We start from the raw sequence: 24,260 nt of genomic DNA on the forward strand, positions 1-24,260 counted from the left end.
ATCAGTAGTGAAAAAGAACTTCCCATTACCTGATATTGGGGTTCATGATGTTGAGATTATTTAATTTCAGCCTAATATAGTTTGATATAAAAGGGATCATGTGTGTAATTTATGTGATCACCACTATTTTTAAGAAAAAAATAAGAACTAATCTAACTACATCTTTCATAAATTACTACATTCCAAGTGTTTTATAGTCTAACTCACTACATCAGATATTAAGGATCATCCTGGGGTACTAAGAAAGATTTACCAAAGACCTAAACATTAACATTAAGAACTTCAGACAATGCTTTAAAGCTCCAACAAAGTAGGAATGAAAAGAATATAGTATTTTAAAATAAACCAAAATTTCATGTCCATTTCATCAAACAGAAGTATTTAAACTAGATAATTCCAGAATGTACTTTTTCTCTAACATTGACCATATTTTACTGCAATATCCATATACATAGGTAATGAATAAACAAAAGCTAGGGAGATCACTGAATTTAAGTAAACCAAAATATATTTATTCTTGTTAATGAATAATTTTCAGAGTACCATGAACAAATATGCAAATGTAAATTGCATGATGCTCTAGTTCACATTTCCTTCTAAATCTATTACGAACATGTTCTTCTAAGAAAATTTTAGCTGACCTACCCAAAGTTACAATGAAATTTGAAAGAATATTTGATTTTGTTTACACACACACACAAACATTTCAATTGCTTTTTTTTCTTGGGAGAGACATTTTTTCTTAATCTTAGAATACTCTTAGATTAACAGAAATGTTGAAAAGATTTATGAAGAGTATCTTATATACTCCATACCCTGTGTTGCCTTTTGTTAATACCTTTTAATATTTTGATTTATAATTATTTAAAATATTAAATTTTAATATATTTGCCACAATTGAAGGACAAATGTTGATACATTATTGTTGAGTAAAATCTATAATTTATTCAGATTGCCTTAATTTTTGCTAATTTTTCTGTTAAAGTATCCCATGTAAGCCAGATCTGGTGGCACATGCTTGTAATCCCAGCAGCTATTGTTTATTTGCATATTAATTCTTTCACTATGATTTTCCAGACAAACTTTATTAAATAATATTTCAAAATTATTTAACTGGAAATACAATAAAATGTGTAGATATTTCTTAGTTAGATTTATATCACAATTCAAAGCATTCTTGTATCAAGTCATTTAATGTTCTGCAAAGAAATAGTGAGTAAGTTATAGAAGGAAATAAACATATTTAGAATTTATTTCAGAGAATTGACTTATGCTTAAGGATTGGATTATGAAGTCCTTAAGGCATGCTGGTAGCCTGGAAGTTTCATGCAAGAGTTAACATTGCAGTGTTGAGGGAAAATTTGTTTTTCTTCAGGAAAATATTTTGATGTTAAATCTTTTCAACTGATTATATATGGTTGTTAGTGCTTAGATGTGAGGTGTCCCTAATAAAGCTCATGTGTGAGACAATGCAAGAAGGTTTAGAGGTGAAATGATTGGGATATGAGAGTCTTAACCCAATCAACAAATTAATCTGTTGATAGGGATTGAGTGGTGGCTATGGGCAGGTAAGATATAACCAGAAGGAGGTCGGTCATTGAGGGCATGCTTTGGGGTACATATTTTGTGAGCTGAGTTTAGCTGCTTTTGTTCTACTTCTTGGTGGCCATGACCCCAGATGCTTTCCTCTGCAACACTCCAGTGCCATAATGTTAGACTTTACCTCAAGCCCCAAGGAATTGAACTGGCTCTCTAGGGACTGAGAACTCTGAAACTGTAAGTCCCCAAATAGACTTCCTCCTCTAAACTTGTTCTTGTTAGATCTTTTAGTCACAGCAGTGAAAAAGCTGACTAAAACAATGGACTGAAAATATTATGAAAATTTACTCTGCCTACAGTCAAATGATTGTAGATGTTAGTCACTTCTACAAAATACCTTCATAGCCAATACCTGGATAATATTTAGTGAACAACTAGGTATTAAATAACTAAACTAATACATAAAATTAACCCTCACAATCTGCAATAAGTTATGTGTATATATGTGTGTATGTGTGCATATATATATATATATAGTCATACAGTCCTAAAATACAGATTATATATAAATAAATTTTCTCCTTAAAATGATAGTTTTATCATTTTATGTATATTTAGTTGTCTTTTCTGTAGGTTCTGTTTTTTTTCTGTGTAATTTATTTTGCAGATGTGATAGGTTCTTTATAAGTTGTATATTATGAGTATTAACACTAATGTATGGGAAAGCAATTTTAATATAGCTATGTTGAATCAGCCACCTTTTTTTGAGAAACATTTTCACAAAAGTACTTGTCAGAATGTTGAAATGCAGGTGCATCATCTATTTTGTATTCTAACATTTTTTACTGCTTAAAGAATTTAAACTGTGACAGGTGCATTTAAATACCATTAGTCTTATCCTAAACAGAGGCCAGACTACATGTAAGTAAGTGTTGTTAAAATTTAGAGTATTCCTCTTTTTATGATAGCCTTCCATTGTATTTTCATATGTGCAATAGGACGTAAAATAATGGAACTGATGGTGTTCTGGAAGAATATAAAAATTTAGATTATTGGAAACATTTTTATAAATGTAAATGGTACAGAAAACGTGTGATAAGACTAAAGATAGAAGAATAGACATCATCCCCTGAATATTCACTTCAGTATGGTATGAATAGCCCTGAAACCTGCAGAGATCTGGACTTTACTATTAGATAATGAGAATCAGTTTTTCTCTGTGTGGAATTTAATTCCAATAGTTATATTTTATTGACTCCTGGTAACATCAACTCAATTATTTTGCTTTCCTCAGACTTCCCACTTTTTAGGATATAAATTGGTGCTCCACATTCAAATATTCCTACAAAAATTTTAAAATGTTGTCATACATTTCTAAAATACAGATTATTTTTTTCTTTTTAGAGAAAAGGAGGAGTCACAGTAAAGATTAAGGCCTGTAGAGTAAAAAAAACAAATTTTATTATTGTATAACACCCAAATTATTGAGAGGACAAGTTGTGATTTTTACAGTACATGTGAGATAGTAAATTGACTTAATATCCCTCCAGAAGCACAATTAAATTTGCTTACTTACTTTCAGTACTACTTCTTCTTTCTCATAGGAGAAAAGTCTCCTAAATAAAATGTAACTGTATAGTTATGTAAATTTTACACAATATCTAAAAATCACTCCAACATGTTGCAAAACGGTAACAAAATTCCCAAAGTTAAATATTAGTTTTATAGCATTGCCATTTCTACATGGTCTCAATGATAATCCAAAGTGTAATTATGTGAGGTAGTAATAGAATCACTTTCTAGTAGAGCTTAAAATACATTGTGGTATACCTTTTGCCCCACATCCTCACCAACTTATTGGTACTTGTATTCTTGATAATTGTCATTCTTACTGGAATAAGATGAAATCTCAGTGTAGCTTTTATTTGCATTTCTCTAACTGCTAGACATGTTGAACAATTTTTTTCATGTTTGTTGACCAATTGTATTTCTTCTTCTGTGAAATCCTGTTCAGTTCTTTTGCCCATTTATTAATTGAGTTATTTGAGGTTTTTTTTTAATTTTTGGTGTTAAGTTTTTTGTGTTCTTTATATGCCCTGGAGATCAATGCTTTATCTGAGGATCAGGTGACAAAGATTTTCTCTCATTCTATATGCTCTCTTTGGTGGAAATGCAAATTGGACTATGGAAAGCAGTATTTGAATAGAATCACCATTTGATACAGTTATTTCACTCCTCAGTTTATACACAAAGGACTTAAAATCAGGTTACTACAGCAACACAGACATATCAATGTTTATAGCTGCTCAATTCATAATAGCTAAACTATAGAAACAGCCTAAGTGCCCTTCAACAGATGAATGAATAAAGAAAATGTGGTATGTATATACAATGGAATACTACTTAGCCATAAAGAAAAATGAAATTATGGCATTTGCTGTCCAATGGATAGAACTGGATATTATTATGCTAAGTGAAACAAGCCAAACCCAAAACCAAAGGCAAAATGTTCTCTCTGATGGGCAGATGCTAACTCACAATAAGGTGAGGGGAGGTATGGATTAGACAAAGGGAAACAAAGGGAAGGGAGGGAGAATGAGAATAAGAGAAAGAATCAGACATTACTTTTCTATGTGCATATATGATTACACAACCAATGTAATTGCACATTACATACAACAAGAAGAATGAGAAGTTATACTCCATATATGTATAATATGTCAAAATATATTCTACCATCATGGATAACTAATAAGAACAAATTTAAAAATGCATTGTGGTGGAAAGAAACAGGATGAAAATAAAGAATCACACATAGAACAAGAGTGTCATCTACAGTGGTGGAGAGGAGAAGACATAGAAGAATGCCTGTATTTATGTATATCTTCAAGTACCACAAGCAAGTTAGTTAGCACAGTAAAGAAGGAAAATTCTGTCTAATCCTCTTATTTTATTTGAATGCGACGACTTCAACTGAATGGACTTTTTAGTGTCATTGTTGTGCTCAATTTACATGGCAAACCCAAGATACTAAGAAAATAATTTAAAAAGTTGTTTCTTCCACTGGAGCCACTGGACTGGAATAAGAAGCAAAACATCTATGAGAACTATGAATAATTATTTTAGAATTTAATTTTCCTATAAAGAGCTATTCTTTGATCTCATAGTGTTTCCATGAAGCCACCAGTTTGATCTATTGGATTTTAATCACTATTTTTTTTCAAGTTTTAAGATTTAAATATCTGATGAGCAGCCATGGGTAAGCTAAGGACAAAGAAAGTGAGAAAGCTGAATGCCAATGACCTTCAGGAAACGCAGTTGGCAGAAATATCAAGATTAGTGTGTTAGTTTGAATACAAGGGTGGGGCTGTTTCTTGGATGAGAAGCTTCCAAAGATGTTTCCTGAATACCTTCTTGAAAGTGATGCTGCAAATCTTTTCCACCCTACATCTGCTCCCTCCATCAGAGTAAAGATTCATTCTGGAAAACTTTGCCAATACATTCTGATTTACTGAAGAACACAGACATTGAATTAGAGTTTAATGGTAAACATATTGTAGTTCTTTGTCATTAACCATGTAAGACATAGATAGTAAACATTAGTCAGAAAATATCATTCTTTAATATTATTTAACCAAAGTTATGATAAAAATGATTTTTCAGTTTCATCTAACTTGCTGTCATATAATCAACCCATGTCAGAAAAGTACACATGCAAATTACTCATCTTAACGAAAAAAAACCAAAGTCCTAGAGTACTCAAAATACATATATCATTTTTTAAAAACAGCCCCCAAATACCAATCTTCCTTTCTTAAACATTTTTTTCTCTCTTCTCATACATATATTATCTGTTTTTTGCCTGCAATATCTTTTCGCTGTCCCTGTATATTGTTTAAATCCCTCAAATCTTTGCCCATATTCCCAAAGGTTTATCACCACTGTGTGACAAATCACCTGTACCTTTGCAGACACAGGTTTGTGTATCTGTAGGGAGCCCTCCTCCTGCTGACTGAAAAAAAAACAAAATCATTAGATTCTATTTTTTTAAAATTATGCTTCTCTGCCTCCTGCTGATATAATCTGATACAGAATATAGGTAGGTCCTGCTGCCATAGCATAATTAAGTGGCAGACTCTAACAGCAGGACCTCTGACAATATCAATTTAAAATGCTTTTAAATAAACACATTTCATATGAAAGATGCATAGCAATTTTCATAGAAAAAAATTATCAAAACACATGTTTGTGGTGTATCTGCAGTGTTTATTCTGACGACATTGAAGGAGAAAGAAGAAAAACGGTATGAACTCCAAGTTGCCTGACAAAGAGAAACATGCAGTCACCTGGGTTAGCATTTTTTCTTGTTCTATGGAGAAAAGAGAGACAAAAAACAAAGGCTAACATCAGGATAAAATCTTACAGAGAAAAATTTTACTATTACAATTCATGGCATTTGAACTAGGCAAAGCAGGCATACACTAAAAATTTTAGAGAATAAAGATGCTTCATTTCTAATGGTGTTTGAAAAAGAGTATCCACATAAACTTGATTTTTAAGATTATTTTTTTACATTGGTAACATTTTTAGTTCCACTTATATTTTGCTGTGGTTTTCCAAATGCAATTACATTTACAGAAGAACACATCCACTGCTTAGATCTCACAAGTAGGGGTTGAATAACAAATGAACAGTGAGGAGGCTTCCTTGTGGAATGCAAATTCCTGCAGCCTGTCCCAGGTTTCTGTTTGGTTGTCTCTCTGAGCACTTATGCTGATGCATTTTTGATTCTCTCATAGATTTCACATGTTTGTCATGTTGGACATCCTTCACCATATGTAAATAAGATGACATAAAAGTAGAAATGATTTTATGCATACCATAGTATAGTGCCACTTTTACATATGTATTAAGCAGTTCATGATTACTTTATTTCAAAAAATATCAATAGAGTAATTTAGAAATTTTCTTTTCAATATCTATCAGAACCTAAATTAATGATGCCACAATAATAATAGAATTTATTTCTTTGAATCCAAACTTTGAATTTCTTTGAATCCAAAATTATTAGTGTCTTAGTAATTTCAAATTTACTTTAAGAGAGATACAAATGTGTTGAGCACATTAGCACACATCTGTAATCCCAGTCACTCTAGAGGTTGAGGCAGGGGACTGAAAATTCAGGATCAACCTCAGCAAATTAGGGATTTTATGTTGCCCCTAGCAATTTTAAATTGCCCCAAGCAATTTAATGAGACCCTGTCTCTAAATTAAAAATAAAAGGACTGGTGATGTGGCTCAGTATTAAACACCCCCTTGGTTCAATCTCCAGTATACAAAACAAAAACAAAAACAAAAACCCCACAAAGATTAGAAAAAAAATGTAAATATTCCTAAAATGAGATTTTTTTTATTTCTTGTTTTTTAATCTTCTAGTGTCCAGCACATGGACAATGCAAGTTTAATTATTTAGTAAAAGTTTTGATACTATCTATTCAAGTCAAGAAAATAAGCCAGATGTATAAGATCATGGTAACATTAGGGAAAAGGAAAACAAAAAATTCACCGTTTTTGGACAGAGGAATAATTCAATGTAAGGGGTTGGTTGAACAAGGATTCAAGAACTAGCATGAGTGGCTCATACTGAAAGAGAGAAAAAAGAAGAGGTTGGGGTTATTAGAACCCAGAAGCTGATAGGAAAAGCCTCTTAACCTCAAATCTTTGAAAAGGAGGCACTACTTGTTGCTTTTGGTGTGTATGAGAGATTGCATCAAGGCTGCTTTGGGAAATATGGAAAAAAATCAAACCTACAATCACTGAGACTGTGCTGAGACAAAGGGAAGAGGAAGGGGCAAGTATCTTCTCTGTCCACCTGACTTTGGGACTGCCTCTAGTGCTTCCTTATGGCAGAGCCTACGAGAAATCCAGTTGCAAAGGGGCAAAGTGATTTGCAGAATCATATCCCCAGTATGGCAATGCACAAAATAGAAGAAGGATGATTAAGAGCTAATATGTAATATCTTAGCGATGAGCATGCGCCCATGCGCAGACACAGTGCAGTTTTTCTGTGACATTCTAATATATTTTCATTTAGTGTACATTGTAGTTTCAAACAAGTCCACATATGGATGAACAATTATACCGGCACTGTAGTTAAAATTACTTATCTAAATTGAGCCAAATAAAGCCTCTGGTGGTTAAATAAATTTCAAAGATGGTTACCTTCAATTTCTTTCATTCTTTCTTCTCACATTAAAAGTTAGAGTCTAAGTCCCTGGCTTTGCAGCTGGACTGAGCTCGATAACTTACTTGGTGATCTGATCTCTCAGAATAATTGTGATATGCTGAGAGATCAGAGGTTAGGTCATAAAAAGTCTTGAAGTATCTGTCTTTGTCTCTTGAAGTCTTACTCTTGGAACACTCTCTCTCAGAACCCAGCCACCATGCTTAGAGATACCCAACTCACCCAAAGAGGCCATGTGTAGGCACTACCACAGACTGCCCAAAGGAAGCAAATATTACAGAAAGTAAATACTTGATAGACAATAATATTAATAATTAAAATGATCATTAGAAATGTCTCATCACCGATTCTGAAATTCAATTAAAAACCTTGCCAGACACAGTGGCACATGCCTATATTCCCAGCTACCCTGAATGGTGAGGGAGGAAGATTAGACATTCAAGGTAAGCCTCAACAACTAAATGAGACCTTGTGTCAAAATAAAAGATAGAAAGGTCTGGCAAGGTAGCTTAGTGGTAAAGTGACCCTAGATTCAATCCTCACTCCTCAAAAAAGTAATATTTTACATGAACATAATGATAGAATTATTATATTTTAAATATACACCCAGACTTAGAAATTATTTTTAAGATCAGTGATGAATCTTTTATTTCAGGAATGCATAAGAAATGAACAGAGTGTTTCAGAGAAAATCCATCATAACTGAGATTGTGAAAATTAAAGCCATTGAAGTATCATCATTTATGCTCAGTTAAAAATAATGCAAGAAAACAGATAAAAAATCTTTAGAATATAGCCAAAGAGTATACAACATCCTAAATGTGTATTTTACAAAATATCTATTATTATGACTACTTATTAAATGAGTGCTGGTCAAATTTAATGATACACACTGAAAGTATATCTTATAAAAACTAAGCATATTGAGGGAAAAAATGTATTATTTTCTAATCTAAAAGAGACTACATTCTTTAAAAGAGAGAGAGCAAGAGAGAGAGAGAATTTTTTTAAGATTTATTTTTTAGTTTTCGGTGAACACAATATCTCTATTTTATTTTTATGTGGTGATGAGGATTCAACCTAGCACCCTGCACATGGCAGGTGAGCACACTACTGCTTGAGCCATATCCCCAGCCCCAAGACTACATTCTTTTATCAAAAATTCACAAGTGTCTTAATGCCTTCAAGATATACCATTAAAATACTGAATTCACACATATCATATTTGTCCCAAATGAACACTTACAATACATAAAGCATCAACCACACTTTACAGAGTTGAGCTTATTAAATTGAATAAATCATAAACTAAAAGTACTTTGTATTTCCTGCTATAAGTCACTGATTAAAGTTAGAATGATGCATTATTTTAATTCAAAGTTAATTGTGGAGGCACTTCTAAGATTCATAAGATAATCCATGATAAGTATCTAACTATAAAGGCCAAGATTTGCCCTAAAGTAAGAAAATAAATAACCATGACAAAATAGTATTAATTTTATTCCTGCTCAGTCATATTTATACACTTAAATATTTATAGAATGTTTGATCAAAATAGTATTGATTTTTTAAAAAAATATCATGACAGCTACAACTATTCTTCAGTGACTACCCCTGCTATAATGTGCTCCATTGTCCAAATTCAATTTATAAATGACTCTTTTACCATTTACTTGGCTTGGAATATCTCATTCAAAAAATCAAGAGAACCCCAAGATGCTGCAATGAGTTAAATTATCCAAAAGCAGGAGAATTTCTGAACTTGGACCAGACTAGGCTGCCCACCAGAATTCCCTTGGGAGCTTTTCAAATCCCAATGTTCATTCTGAATGCAAACTATTTAAAACAGAATCTCTAGTGAGGAACCAGGCATCAGCTTTTTTGTAAAAACTCCCCAGGTGATTCTTACATGCTGCTGTGTTTAAGTACCTCTGATCTACAGTTTCAAATAACCACAGTCCACATGAGGATAATTTTATTAAGTCTGATTATTCACTCACCATTATTTTTAGCCTCTTTCTATATTCCTTGCTTGCACACAAAGCACAGCTGGTACTTATATTAATGATAAAATATTTAAAATTAACGAGCTACATATGAATCTGATATAATATATTCAAAGGATAAATGTGTCTTATCTTATTAATTAAGGAATCTTATGTTCTGTGTAATGAATGTCCCACTCACAGGTGGTATCAAAGATATTAAATACAAACCAGTTAAAATCAAAATATAAAAATAATATATATTTTGCTAACTTTTCTGCTTTGGGAGAGGGATGTTATACATACACAAGAGATGAAGTTTAGAGTGAACTCAGTTGTGCTAAATTAGAATCAGGAATATAAGTATGAACTGGGAGAGATATCAAAATAATTATAGGTATGTTTGTCATATAGGTAATTAAGCCTACATATATTAATAGCCTATGAGAATTAAGCCTGAAAACAATGACACGATAGTCACAAGCACACTCAGTGCCCAGATGCTAATTTCTTAACACCATTCTCTAATAAAAGGAACCAGGGCTCCTTGGAGAAGTGGTTGTTTCCAGCTTAGGGGTGGGAAAATGCAAGATAAACCTGGAGCATCTTGTGGTACCAGAAAGGAAGGAAGGATGAGGACAACTTGAGTGACAAAGGAAACCAACTCTAAAGAGTCCTTGAGGGCCAAAGCTGGAACAATTCAAGCAACAAAAGAAATAACATAGTATTAAACTATACTAAATATAACATAAATATCCATGAGTCACTATCAATATAAATAAACGACTGAAGAAATATGTGGTAGAAAAGAGATGACTGTTACACAAGAATCCCAGTCAATACATGTAGATAGATACTCTACCTGCCAGGAGCTAAAGCTTTACACACACACACACACACGCACACATGTGTCATACATATACACACACTAAAGGATGTGCTTTGCCTTTAGTACCTTGCTTCCAAATAACAATATAGACAAGAGGAGAAATGATAGCTTTACACTGGAGCAACCTGGCAAATGATACCTTAACCAAGAGTGAAGCATAATGTGTCCAGTGGTGTTACATGCATATCACATGTCTGCAGACATGACATGAAGTGCAGACCATCTCACCTCTCTGGTGTTCTTCCAATAAATCGAACAAACTCAGAAACACGTAACAAAAATCCAGACTAGAAAACATTTTGCAGGATACCTGGTCAGTACTTCTCAAGGCGTTCAAGGTCATCAAAAATAGGAAAAGACTGAGAAACTATCACTCACCAGAAGAAACTCAGGAGAGATGACAACTATGAAATGCTGTGTGACACTGTGGATTGGTTCCTGGAATAGGGCCAGGCTATCAGTGGAAAAATGATATCAGTGGAAATTGAAACTAAGTCTGCACATTAGTTAAAAGTTATGTACCAAAGTTGGTTTCTTAGTTTTGATAAATGTATCCTGGAAATGTGTGATGGTAACTGAGATAATTGGACAAGAAATTATATGGGACCTCTTTGTACTATTTTTGATTTTTTTATCTAAAAATCAAAATTATTTCAATATAGAAGTTTAGTAAAATATATACATAATTGGATAGATATTCTTCTAAGAATAAAAACACGGATAAACACATTTAATTATCACAGGCACCAAAGAGATTCCTTCTCTTCTGCCATTAAACAGTTTATTTAAAAGTGAAGAAAATGTGATAGGCATTAAAATCTAAATTGCACTTCTACAGTAAGTAAAATTATATTTTATATTATATTCTCAGTGCAGCTGCTTAAGGACATGTGCTTTGCCTGTCCTGGGTATAAATCAACTGCTGAAACTAAAACCCTATTTAGATAAATGTTCCCTTAGAGCCTTTTTTCATTATTATGTGTATCTGAGAGTCTAAGTACATTAAAGCAAAAGGAGAAATTCAGTTGTATAAATTCTTTTTGTCTTGTCACAGATTCATTGGAAGGAATTTCATTTCTCTCAACATCTCTTAGAATTGATTTCAATTCTTTAATGTTGTTTCTTCAGAAAAAGAGTCTAGTTGAATGTTGCTACTGTTCCAGTATATATGGTTTCTTTGGCCTTTTATTTGGGTCCTAGAATCTGTTTGGGTTAGGAAACATTCAAGAAATTGCACTTCTACTTTATTTAAGTTTTAATTCTATTAAACTACAATGGGCATAGTGTTGTAGGGAAGTAAATTTATTTTTGCATTAAATTTAAGGCTGCAGCTAATCAAGAGCTATATATGAAGAACTTGGACTCTTCCATAATTTAAAGCAAACGGATGCTATAACCAAAGAGTTTCAGGGAACCACAAAATTACAGAAAATTCATGGTGCAGATGATAGGTGGGCCATCTTATTTTTAACATACTAAGATAGAACAAAGATAGTCCTGGGTATTATTTCTATTTTTTTTGTGTGTGAACAGGTGTGTGCGCCCCCCCCCATCACATTCTTTTTCTTTTAATTCACATCATTATACTATTTTATATGTTTATTTTCAAGGAAGAGAATCATATTTTGTCTTTTAATGAGAAAATAGTTGGTTGATAAAAATAAAGTAAAAGTTAGGAGAGAAATGACTAAACAGTAAACTCAACCAGTTTCTCAATAACTGCCTCAATCTCCCTTCCCACAATGAATGTGCTTCCATATTTCAAACATCATGTTTCACTCCTCTTACTGCTCTAAATAGTTTGATGGATGGAAAGAAGAGAGGAAGGAAGGAAGGATGGAAGGGAAAGGAGGGAGAGAAAGAAAGAATCCATAGAAGTGACACAGTGGCAGTTGAGAGCCTGGTCCTTAATTGGCCTGATAACCTTCTCTTTAGAATGCTTGCTCTAGAACATGACTCTTGACTGACAAGAGGCCCCCCAGGGGGCACCTCCAGATGACTTATGCCACCCCATTTCCCCATCAGACACTACATAGAGCCAAACAGAAAGGCAGTGAGCTTACATATAACGAAGGTCCATATGTTGCTGTTTTAACACACCAAGTTTGATGTTTGTTTGTTTCACGCTGATCATTATCTAAACCAAATTTATAGTGACTACTTAGATTTATGGAAGAACCCTTATTACACGTCCATTTTAGAGTGATTGCTTCTATTGTCAGTGAGTAACTGAGACCAGGAGACGTGAATGACCATTTAGAAATAGGCCAGAGAAAGGATGCTATATGTTAAATCCTCTTATATGATTATTTTTCCTCTAAGAGAAATTAGAGTCTTTAACCCAGTAACCTAAAACCATCGTCTAGCACACTGCTACTCAAAATACAGTTCTCCAATTGAAAAGTTAGAAACCGAATTTCAGGCCCCACCACAGACCTACTAAATTATTGTCTGTATTTCAACACAATGGCTGGGTTATTAGTTTGCACATGGATCTAATAATAAGTAATCTTGTAAAAATGAAATCATACCTGATAGTGTATGAACTTATTGGCTTTCCTAGAAACAAAAATATTACTTCTATTCAGATTAATGCTTTCTGAAACACAAATTTACCAAAGAAACCAAAGTCTAATTGTGGACCTTCCACTTTCATTCTATGTGGGATATCTCCTCCTAAGGCCACATCATTGCTTGTCTCATCTACAACAGTCCTCAGTACTAATCTTAGAATGGGAAAGAGGCCCTGGTCCTGGCCTTAGGCCTCAGGGGTCCTAAGCTCCACAAAATTTCTTCAGAATGTTTGTCTTCTTCTAGTGGCTGTGACTGACCAGAGAGTATAATGCATTCAGGAGGGCACCTAGAGACTTGGCTACTGTCCCCATAGGCCTCAATCCAATTGTCCCCTTCAACTGTATACTTGCTTCTTTCCCTCATCATCTACATGGGTCAAACAGAAATCTCATAACTTTGAAGTCTTCCTGGGCCCATAATTCCTAGGAATGTTCCTACTGGTAAGTGTGTTATCTATTTTAGGGAATCAAATAAGATTAAACAAACAAATGAAGCTGTCATACTAATTTTAATGATTTTCACTCATATTCGACATAGGCTGAATTCAGGGCACAACATCTTAGAGACTATCCACAGCCCATCAATGACCCAGGGCTTAATTGTATTCACAGGTCCATGAGCCAGATACATCCTATCCATATTACCACCCTGGTGCCACCTCTAGTCTATAGCACCTGAGATTTGCAAATGTGGCATCAGGTGTCACCCTATCTTCTTTCCTCACCTCTGCTTTACACCCCCAGGTCAGCCATAAACCATGCTATGAAAATGAAACCATATTTACCTTTCCACAGTCCTTTTCCTATTTTCTATATGTGTCAGTATATGAAAAGCAGAGAGGCCATCAACTTTGAAAGAGGTCAGAGTCTAAGAACTCAATTATTGCAGCCTGAACAATTCAAAAGAAGACAGTTCTATGTTTATAATATTTAAAAATGAGCAATTGATTGACTATGACCACAAATCAAACTATCATTCCCATCTGGATTCTTTGTGCTCACCTGTGTAGTTACTACCAACTCAGCAGAGTAGCAACAGGGGGAATGTCACTGGAGGCTAGCATCTAAGAAGCTTGCTTCAGTGTCATCACCAACAATGCAACCTACATTAAATGCATGCCAGAGAACTACAGAGGCAAGAGGATCTATATTATTTCAGTAAAACAGGTCCCTAAGAGCCATAATGTTGAAGAAAAAGTGTTTTTATTTTTGGTGGAAAAATGATTATTTTCCTTAATGTAAATTTTGACTATAATATCACCAAGAAGGTTAACTGCTTATGTTTATGCAAATTATTATGTACGCTTTTGCCAATAAGGGACCAGAAACTCAATGAAGGATGAGTGAATACATTTTACAGACACTGGCAGAGGAAACCTAAAATTTATAGAACACAAAGTAGCAATGTCCATCATGGAAAATTCTGCCAACACTACCCCCACACACACTCTCCCCCACCTCATGTAACCTGAAGGAATGTCTGCACTCAACTCTGCTTTGCCTTTACGTATGAGGCCAACAAACATTGTGTGGCTGAATGGATAGAGATAGAGAGGATGAGACTATTTCTTATGGAAGAAGATTAAGTTCTCCTAAAAGATGCTTTTTGGTGAGGAAGATTCATTAAGGAAAAATTAAAGTATAATTTTATTTTGAGAGAGAGAGAGAGAGAAAGAGAGAGAGAGAGAGAGAGAGAGAGAGAGAGAGAGAGAGAGAGAGAGAGAATATGAATTCCAATATTTATTCTTTAGTTTTCGGCAGACACAACATCTTTGTTTGTATGTGGTACTGAGGATCGAACTCGGGCCACATGCATGCCCGGCGAGCGTGCTACCGATTGAGCCACATCCCCAGCCCTAAAGTCTAATTTTTAAAGGAAAATTGGACCCTCACAGAGGAAATCTCAACTTACAGACAAGATAGTTAGGGTATCTTAAATACATTACATTGTGCACATGTAATATAGTTCCTCTGGTATACATTTCAAAATTGAATTGCTAAATTATATGTTATAAGCATTTTCAGTCTTAACTAATATTATAAAATTCTCCAAAGGGAAGCAACAATATTGTGGATGAATGCCAGAAGAGGAAAAGAAAAAGTCATGGTCATACTTCTTGGACCAAAGAGCTTATTAAAACATAGATGTTGTGTCCCCATGCCCAGAATTTCTTATTGGGTAAGTCTGGGATACAGGGGTGCTTGAGATTTTTACATTTCTAATAACTTCTTAGGTGAAGCTGAAATTGCAGTTCCCACATTTAAGAACACCTCCACTTACACTAAAAATTAGGAAAAAGAAAAAGCAGCCTTGACCACGAGTGTTAAGAGCTCAGCCTGATGGTCCTATGTAAATGATCTCAGAGACTTCAAAATAATTTGAAGTCATTCTGTATCCATAACAAACAAGACAAAACAAAACCCTTATATAATTGTGCTTCAACAGACAACAATTGGATCTCAGTACAAACTACAAAAATGATCAAGGCACTTCCTCATCTGACTAACATTGAGTGACTGATGTTTCTTCATTTATTACAATTTTAGGCTTTCATTCTTTCTGCCTCCTATTTGAAAATTACCAAGTATCCATAGCCTAGTTTTGCCAGGACAATGGGGTAGGTTCCAGACAAGGCAAAGAACTGCCAGAGACAATATGGGAGGTGTATGTTTTATTGGGAAAGCTTACAAGACATGCAGCAATAGCTACTTCAAGAATTCAGTGGTGACAGGCTGACAGCATCTCTGTTTCTCATGGTATTCTGCAAAGCAGAGCCTCCTTTGCTTCTTAGTGTTTTGTCCAGTGGCATTTGGAGAAGTGACATATACCCTTTCCACAGTGCCCTCAATTCTGTGCCTATCCCCACTCAGAGAGGCTGCAGAAGGAAAGATAATGTTTATCTGGTCTTTCAGGTCAACGCTGGCTCTCATTATTTTCTTAACTTTGCTAGATTTTTGGGAACAGAAAGTGGCATTCAAGAACAGAGTATTTTGTTATCCTCCTTACTACTTACATTTGATGGTCAATGACAAAGGTAAACTAATAAATGGAGGGGTGAGGTAATATGTACATACATATGTACATATATACCCTTGGAATACTACCCTAAAAACTTATTTTAACATTAGAAATATTAGACATATGCCCTGTAGAAATAAAATGAGGTAATTTATAAAACACAAGAAAAACAATTACTAGATATCCAAAAATACTATCAAATTGAGACTACTACTTTACTTAGATTTGTATTCAGTGTAAATATTATATAAATTGTTTTGAAACTATTTGTAATACTTCATGCTTTTCTCTTTGAATGTTCTATAGATTCTCATGTTATTCAGTGAAAATTAACTAATCTATAAAATTGATAGTAATATTAACTAGTCTACTATTAATGTCTATATTACATGATCATTTCCAGTCTTTCAGAATAGAAATTCAACAGATATTTTTGTTGTGTTTGTGTGTGTGTGTGTGTGTGTGTGTGTGTGTGTGTGCTGGTAATCAAACCTAGGGCCTTGCACATGCTGGGCAAGTGCTCTACCACAGAGCTACAGCCCCAAGCCCTCAACAGATACTTTCTAAAGCACAAATAATCTTAGATGATTCCAAAATCTTAATTTGACCACTATTGTTCCTCTTACAAGATAATTTTCTTTATTGTAGCTTTTCAGAAACTTTTCTGTAGAAGAAGAAAAAAAAAGTACAAAGAAGGTATTCTTCCATTTAAGCTTCTTCCTTTAAGTACAGGGAAATAGTAAATTTTACTGTGTGACTTCTGTGATTCTGTAACAAAAAGCAGCTGTTTGTATGTCTTACATGTGCATTCACATATGCTGCTGTATACCCAGAGGACTGTCTGTAATGGTTTCTACTACTTATGACATTTCATTTGTACAGTGCCGGAATAAGAAATGCATGGATTTAGTGTAGTTGTTTTAATATTCTTCTGAGTTTGAGTTACTATAGATATGCTAAAGGTTTTTTTTACAGCTACTATTCATCATTGACACTTTTGATTGTTACTTTTTGTGTTTTTTTAACCTACTTTAATAAGCATTGTATTCATTTTGTAAAATAATCAAGAAGTTTTTTTATTACATTTTTCCCCAAGCTCAACCATTTATTTAATACTGAAATTCTATTATCCAAAAGGTAGAAAGAAATCTGTCATGCTATCATAGTTATTTGTGACTATTTTAAGAATCTTTAACAACTTTTAAATTGTTTTTCTGGTAAGAATAATCCTAATTCCAATTTAAGCAACTTTCCTTGAAAATATCTATATTTTTGACCTTTATTTTATTAATGAGTAGTACATAATAAAAATGTATATGTCAGTGATGCCCAGTGGTTTGGAAATTTTTTTTTCCCACATTAAGCTTGTTTTCAAGAGTTTGAGCTTCTTCCCCTGGCTGTCACCTAAGGAATAAAGAACCATGTGCTCATTGTTAATAGACTACAAACTCCTGTGGATAAAGAAGAGCCTCTGCATGTGATCAGTACCATTTAGAAGCTATTAAGAGAAACAGAAGCCCACAGACATTTGGCATGGTGATCTTTCCCTCCACCTCTGTTTTGTTTTTGTTATAATACTGAATCTCAAGAAGGACCTGAGAATTTTGCAATATAGTTCTTTTGGAACTCTCTTCACCAAAAACAATTATCCAGAACCAAGCAATCTTATACAGGGCCACTGGAAAATTTTGCCCCTCCAGACTTACCCTAGAAGAAACTCTGGATTGAATCCTCTATGAATTCATGTGATCCTAGCCTGATCTTCATGGGCATGGGCACAATAATCCTCACCCACGTATCTGGAGGGTCTTATCCCTCTCTGTATCCTTCTTTTGACTCCTTCTCCCATGGACCCCTCAGTCTCTTTTCCTTCTCCTTACTTGACAGCTCAATCTATCCCTATTTGTCAATCATTGTGTTTCAATCATTCTGTTCTATTTTTTAAATCATGTTTTTTTTAGGGTACAACTAGAAAGAATTTCTGATAGATGACTAGAAGAAGAAATGTGAAACTCCACACCATGTACAAACACAAGAATGGGATCTTAATTAGAATAAGTTATACACCATGTATGTATAATATGTCAAATGCAGTCTACTATCATGATTATCTGAAAATAACAAATAGCAAATAAACTGACTTAAAATGTTTTTATCTTTCTCTTTTAACTTTATGTTGAAATTCATAAAAGACAAGTAGACATCAATGCTGAGAAGAATGGCATTTAGTAATCCACGGTTCCCTAGATCTGCTGCTTTCCCCTCACCAAAATCATTCCTTTTAGTCTTTTCCTATTTTGGTCTTGGGTCTCATGTGAGTAAGAAATATATTAGTAATTATAATAGACGCTCTATTCTCTTGAACAACAGTGCAGTTATTTCTGGACACTATTGTTTCAATGCTTGGGAAGTGAATGGATCTGCAGATCACTCAAAATTGCTTCAGGAATATCCATAGAAAGATACTCTCATCTGATGCTGCTTCATTTAAAGAAACCAAGATGGGTTTCCAATTCTTCATCAGCATTTCTCACTCCCCTGTAGGAGGACACAGGAAAGCTACAGATTAGCCCTTTCAAAACCCTCTTCTTTATGACCTCATTTCCATTTTTTTTGTAACTTTTGTAACTCTTTCACTTGTTAGATGAAAATTGGTAAATGGTTTTTTGATGGTGTGCTTCTTTGCTTGTCAAGAAGGAAAACTTTCAGGGGGTCTTGCATTCTTACCTTCTTCAGTTATATGCATACATCAAGTATTAATCAGAAACATAGAACAATTTATGTTCTACATTTGAGTAGAACATAAACTCTAGCATGAGTTTCTCACTTCTCAAATTAGTAGAAGAAAAAATTAACTACTTTACACATGTCTTTGTTTCCTTGAGTATTTTATTCCTTGGATAATTTGAGTCCTTTCACTCTATTGTTGGCATGAATTAATCCTATTTTTTCAACTTAGGGAACTCATCACTGCTACTGACATTGGCCCTTTATTGTCTATAATGAATAATTAATTTAATGTTTTCATATGGATCATCAAGAGAATTTGTTTTTCAAAAGAAAATTTTTAAATAGTGGTTTAAAATACACTACTTACTTAAGAGATTAAAAATTAGCCTACTGGGCATTACCGATTAATACGTTTTCAGTAACATTACTGCTTTTAATAATTAAAAATCTAAGTTTGGATTGTCAAAATCCAATTAGATTAGAAAGTAATGGAATAAACTACATTTCTCCAAATTTATGCCATCTATATATGTAATAAACACAGTATCTCTGATTTTTTTTATTTATTTGTATGTGGTACTGAGAATCAAACCCAGTGCCTCACACATGCTAGGCAAGTGCTCTTCCACTGAGCTACAAACCCAGCCCAGTATCTCTGATTTTTATAAAATTAACTTTATAAATCTTTTCTATTAAATATGCCTTTAAGGGCATAAAGAGCACTTAGTTTAATTTACAAGGATTAGTTTGAGCATCCTTCCTTAAATGTGATGTCCGTCAGTAGGTCCAACTGACACAGTATTCTGAAGTAGAGACAGTTTCCTGAAAGCAGCCCTAGGTACTCCTGAATTCTCACAGGAACAGTAGGCAGTTATAAAGAGACAAACCCAGATTGAGGCAACTTGAAGTGTCTGTGACCAGAAAAGAATTAAGTGATCTCTTAAAAGTATGTTATTTTCATTCACTACAATTTTTAAAGACTTCTGAGAAATGAAAACACATGTTTCTAAGTTTATAAGCTGGCTAAATTAGGTTAATCAAATGCTTTCATCAAAGGTACATAAGCATGAAACCAAAATATTCAGAATATTGTTACTTTAAACTCTCAAAAAAATTGAAACATTCACTCGTAACTGTGTATGAATTTTTAAAAATCTTTAACTCTTTAATGATTTTGAACTAAGAAATAGAGAAAAAAATGTTCAACTACTCATTACAGAAGCTAAAGAAGAGACATAAATCCTTCCCTGTGCTCCTAGACAATTGTTGACTGCAAAATTTAATTTTACAATGTTCCTAAACTTTTTTTTCACTAAACAAGATTAAACAAGCAATAAGCCAAAATGAATAATATGTGTCTCCTGAAAAGTTGACTTGATAATTCATAAGTCATTGAAAAATTAGTCTTGACATCTCAGGTAGCCTCACCAGGTAGATGGACCAATGAGGGTTGGAGGCCTTACTACCTGCAGGGTTTAGGCTGGGAAATGCTATTAAAAGACTTTGTTCTGGGTCTGGGATTGGGAGTCTTGTATAACACCTGTGTTTGTTCACAGAACTGTGTGATTCCCCACTACTGGAAAGCAGTGGATATGGTAGTCTGAGCTAATGCTTGGTCTAAAAAGAATTATTTGCACAATGTCTATTGTCAGCCTCACATATCCAGAGGAAACATGCCCAGTAGCAACATTCCATTCTGGTTCCATGGACAAGCAAGGGAAATTAGAATTTTGCTCTTGTCTTCATTTTTGGTAACCTTAGCCAAATCAGTATGCCTCCTTCCTTTCATCTATTATTTATGGGGCACGTTGTTGGTTTTTTTTATGTTGGCATTCTGCCACCAACTAAAATATACTTTCATTTTATGTCCCACAAAAACTTATTGATAGATACATTTAGCTGGGTAGTACATTTCACTGGAAAAATCAACTCCAAAATATTTGAGTATTAACAAACAATTAGTACTTCTAACAAGCTCTCATTACTAGCTTTAAGAGGAAGTCTCATTTTTCCTACAGTTGAGGATGAAGATAGTAAGACTCTGGGAGTACAAGTGACTTGCCTGAGTCAGGAGAATATTTGGAGAGCAGCAGTCTCTCCTGACTCCACTTTTTTTTTTTTTTTTGGAGGGCAGGGCAGGGTGGTAGGGGGTACCAGAGATTGAACTCAGAGGAACTTGGCCACTAAGCCCCATCCCCAGCCCCTCTTTTGTATTTTATTTAGAGACAGTCTCACTGAGTTGCTTAGTGCCTCGATTTTGCTGAAGCTGACATTTGAATTCAGGATCCTACTCCCTCAGCCTCCTGAGCTGCTGGGATTACAGGCATGCACCACCACACCTGGCCTCCACTTCTGGCTGGTCTCTTCCGGGTCTCCCATCATTTGAACTGAGACTGAACTACCCACTGATACTCTCCTGCCTTCTTCATATTCAGTAACTATTTAGAATAACGTTCCATTTAACGGAAAATAAAAATAATAGTGGATGTTCATAAAATTATCGTCACCATGCTGCTGATCATGTTCTCTTTATTTACAAGTTGTTCCAGTTTATTCCTTTATTTTGACAAATTTTTTTATGCTTCATATTCTCCACACCTGGCAGCTCTCCCTGTTTTATGTGTTCATGATACCTGATAAGCATGGGGTCCTTGGATGTTGGCTTCTTCATATGATGGAGGATATTGGAATATATACACTTAATTTACTGAAGTACTTCATCATCATTTTATTGCCTCGGTCCTATTTTTTTTTTTTTGCTTATTTGTGTGTTTGGTACCAAAATTTTGCAAGTAAGAACTTTCATTGATTTAATGTGTAAAGGGAGTAATTAAAAGAATACCGGATAGTCTATGTTTTGGATATAGTTTATATGTATACCCTTTGGGTTCATGGGTTGAAATTTAACATCCATTGTGAGGTACTAAGAAGGTAGAAACTTAATTCAATTATAGTACCTAGAGGTGAAGCTTATCAGAGGAGATTAGGAATAGATAAAGTCATCAGTTAGAAACCTTATGATTGAATACTGGTAGATTTATTAGAAGAGGGAGAGAGATCAGAGTATGTATACACACACACACACACACACACACACACACAATAAACACAATTACACAATACCTGCTCCTGTGTCTTGCCATGTAATGTCCTACAGCATCTCTGGACTTGACCAGAAAGAAGCTATCACTAGACACAGACTCTCAACCTTGGATCTCTAGGATAACAAGTCAAAATAAAGTTCTTTCTGTTAGAACTTACTAGTTGGTGATATTTTGTGTTTTAGCAAAAGTAAACAGACTAACAGATGGCTTACAGAAATGCTGGGAAAGCAGGATACCTATAGAAAGGCTCAGAAAAAATGAGAGGCCATTCATCTTGACCCAGAGCTGAAGGCACTGCTGCTACTGTCACTTAGCACAGGACTTTGGCAGCATGCCCACTGCAATATGATGGACCACAAGTCCAAAGACTGGGGTGCTGGAGGGAACCCAAACCCAGATTAATTTTTATTCCTATAAAGAATACGCAATATCCACTGAAATTCTCAGAACATCCTGTCCAGTAGGTCAAGGGCCAGAAAACTTCTTCTCTAAACTTATTTTAGGTTTTGTAGGCCATATAGTATCTGTTACATCTACTCAATGTAGCCTAGGAGGTGCAGAAAGAGTTATTAGCATGAACTGTTACGGCTACATACTAATAAAATATCATTTTCGAACACTGAGATTTTATTTTCACAGAAGTTTTACATGTCCCAAAATCAACCCCTCAGGTTAATTTTCTTTTCAAATATTTAGAAGGTTGCTCACAAGCAATTAGTGTTTATTGAAGTTAAAATGTTTAAAGGAATTCTTCAGGCTATTAACTTTAGCCACAAAATCATTTGTCTTCTGTTCACAAATGAAATATATTTTAAACATCATTTTTAAGGAAGTTTGGCTCTATTTTATAACATTAAGGAAACACCTTTAAGTGTTTCATAACACTTCTCACTTACATGAGTTTGCCCATCCAGAAAGAACATATGCCTCATCCCAGTTAATTGAAGTTATTTAATATACGGTTTCAGTTGAGTGTGAGACTTGAAGTCCCAGACAAGCATACTGAGGATTATCAATGAGCCGTTTTTAAAATAACTATTATATTTTCATCCACAACAGTTGAAAGGTAATTATCTAATCACAGAAGCATGTAACTTCCACCTAGGTTGATCGGTGGAGTGGAATTTTTTTAATCTCTTGTTCTTAAAATGTATGACCATATTTACGCATTTATTATTAATGGTCCTTCAAGAGATAATGGGATCCAAAGGTTTATTTTCAACCAAAAGGCAAAGACCTTTGAATGTCATGAAATACTGTTTTTTTTGTATTTCTAGAATCAATAAGAGTAACTCTTATTATATTCCAATTGAATTTAGGATTGTTCACACAGGTTCAGCGGACTTACACACATAATCCTAAAGTCAGTCTCCTAAAAAGCCAGCCAAGATGAACAGTGAGATGTAATACTCAGAGGTCTGCTCTCAGTATAGTTTTTTCTTCTACTGGCAAGTACCAGTATATTGCACAAAGGCATCTGTGATTCTGAGTCAGTTTCTTTCTCCACTTTATTCAAGCAGTCACAGACATGTCCCATGAAACCTCAGGTATGCACTGAAGGAGAGACTCTACTGTAGCAGAGAGATATTTGGGTGGTCCTGCTAACAGGAACAACTTGACCTCATCTCTGCCCTGCAGTAAGGATGCTGGTTGTCATCGAGTTTAAGGAGATATGACATGATGATCACAAGTTGCTCTTCTGTACTTGGATTAACTCATTAGTGTATTTCAGGTGCAAAGCCAAGCAATATTTCTGAGAAACAGAATACTTACTTATCCAAGAAAGACAGATATCACTTTAAGACCCTAGGGTCTTCTGTGTTTTTCATATTGTGTTTGTTAAAAACTCCATACAACATCACAATCCTCAGGGCCTCAACTGCCCTAAGATCCAGTGAGCCTTAGTGATAAGTTGGCATAGTTGGTACTGCTGCCTGGATCCACTAATGGACTTTCTTATCCAATCAAATTTGTAGCATTTCAGGGCATGAGGTTAAGAAAAGAGAGAAAGAAAAGTGCTTTTATATATTGCATCCAAAATATCAAAGATATGTACCCAATATTTTTCTTAGAAACAGAACTGATTACTCACTTTAGTCGCAATACTCATATACACCATTAAAATAAACAGCAGAAACTTTATTGAAATATATCTTACCAAGTCAACTTTATTCCTG

This window comes from Ictidomys tridecemlineatus, chromosome 5 (genome assembly GCF_052094955.1).
Source record: "Ictidomys tridecemlineatus isolate mIctTri1 chromosome 5, mIctTri1.hap1, whole genome shotgun sequence".
Lineage (NCBI taxonomy): Eukaryota > Metazoa > Chordata > Mammalia > Rodentia > Sciuridae > Ictidomys > Ictidomys tridecemlineatus.